Raw genomic sequence first — 2,593 nt, 5'->3', positions numbered from 1 at the left:
TGTATCATCAAACACATTCAACAAACCTTCAAATACTCACTCCATCTCCTTCTCACATCACCACTACTTGTTATCACCTCCCCATTTGCACCCTTCACTGAAGTTCCCATTTGCTCCCTTGTCTTACGCACTTTATTTATATGTATATATATATATATATATATATATATATATATATATATATATATATATATATATATATATATATATATATATATATATATATATATATATATATATATATATATATTTATATGGTTTGGGCACATGGAGAGAATGAGTGAGGAGAGATTGACCGAGAGGATATATGTGTCGGAGGTGGAGGGAGCGAGGAGAAGAGGGAGACCAAATTGGAGGTGGAAAGATGGAGTGAAAGAGATTTTGTGTGATCGGGGCCTGAACATGCAGGAGGGTGAAAGGAGGGCAAGGAATAGAGTGAATTGGAGTCGTGTGGTATACAGGGGTTGACGTGCTGTCAGTGGATTGAATCAGGGCGTGTGAGGCGTCTGGGGTAAACCATGGAAAGCTGTGTAGGTATGTATATTTGCGTGTGTGGACGTGTGTATGTACATGTGTATGGGGGGGGGGGGGCCATTTCTTTCGTCTGTTTCCTTGCGCTACCTCGCAAACGCGGGAGACAGCGACAAAGTATAAAAAAAAAAAAAAAAAAAAAAAAAAATATATATATATATATATATATATATATATATATATATATATATATATATATATATATATATATATATATATATATATTATATATATATATATATATATATATATATATATATATATATATATATATATATTTCAATTATTTTGCTTTTTCGCCGTCTCCCGCGTTAGCGAGGTAGCGCAATGAAACTGACGAAAGAATGGCTCAACCCGCCCACATACCCAAGTATATACATACGCGTCCACACACGCAAATATGCATACCTATTCATCTCAATGTACATATATATATATACACACACGGACGTATACCTATATGCACATGTACATAATTCACACTGTCTGCCTTTATTTGTTCGTATCGCCACCTCGCCACACATGGAATAACAACCCCCTCCCCCCTCATGTGTGCGAGGCAGCGCAAGGAAAAGACACCAAAGGCCCCATTCGTTCACACTCAGTCTCTAGCTGTCATGTAATAATGCACCGAAGCCACAGCTCCCTTTCCACATCCAGGCCCCAGAGAACTTTCAACGATTTACCCCAGACGCTTCACATGCCTTGGTTCAATCCATTGACAGCACGTCGACCCCGGTATGCCACATCATTCCAATTAACTCTATTCCTTTTCGCCTTTCACCCTCCTGTATGTTCAGGCCCCGATCACTTAAGAATTTTTTCACTCCAACTTTCCACCTCCATTTTGGTCTCCCACTTCCCCTCGTTCCCTCCACCTTTGACACATATATCCTCTTGGTCAATATTTCCTCACTCATTCTCTCCATGTGACCAAACCATTTCAAAACACCCTCTTCTTCTCTCTCAACCACACTCTTTTTATTTCCATACATCTCTCTTACCCGTACATTACTTGCTCGATTAAACCACCTCACACCACATATTGGCCTCAAACATCTCATTTCCAGCACATCCATCCGCCTGAGCACAACTCTATCCATAGCCAACGCCTCGCAACCATACAACATTGTTGGAACCACTATTCCTTCAAACATACCCATTTTTGCTTTCCGAGATAATGTTCTCGGCTTCCAAACGTTCTTTAAGGCTCCCAAAATTTTCGCCCCCTCCCCCACCCTATGATCCACTTCCGCCTCCATGGTTCCATCCGCTGCCAGATCCACTCCCAGATATCTAAAACACTTCACTTCCTCCAGCTTTTCTCCATTTAAACTCACCTCCCAATTGACTTCACCCTCAAACCTATTGTACCTAATAACCTTGCTCTTATTCACATTTACTCTTAACTTTTTTCTTTCACACACTTTACCAAACTCAGTCACCAGCTTCTGCAGTTTCTCACATGAATCAGCCACCAGCGCTGTATCATCAGCGAACAACAACTGACTCACTTCCCAAGCTCTCTCATCCCCAACAGACTTCATACTTGCCCCTCTTTCCAAAACTCTTGCATTTACCTCCCTAACAACCCCATCCATAAACAAATTAAACAACCATGGAGACATCACACACCCCTGCCTCAAACCTACATTCACTGATAACCAATCACTTTCCTCTCTTCCTACACGTACACATGCCTTACATCCTCGATAAATACTTTTCACTGCTTCTAACAACTTTCCTCCCACACCATATATTCTTAATACCTTCCACAGAGCATCTCTATCAACTCTATCATATGCCTTCTCCAGATCCATAAATGCTACATACAAATCCATTTGCTTTTCTAAGTATTTCTCACATACATTCTTCAAAGCAAACACCTGATCCACACATCCTCTACCACTTCTGAAACCACACTGCTCTTCCCCAATCTGATGCTCTGTACATGCCTTCACCCTCTCAATCAATACCCTCCCATATAATTTGCCAGGAATACTCAACAAACTTATACCTCTGTAATTTGAGCACTCACTCTTATCCCCTTTGCCTTTGTACA

This window comes from Panulirus ornatus, chromosome 16 (assembly GCF_036320965.1).
Source record: "Panulirus ornatus isolate Po-2019 chromosome 16, ASM3632096v1, whole genome shotgun sequence".
Taxonomy (NCBI): domain Eukaryota; kingdom Metazoa; phylum Arthropoda; class Malacostraca; order Decapoda; family Palinuridae; genus Panulirus; species Panulirus ornatus.
This window is presented reverse-complemented; position numbering follows the sequence as displayed.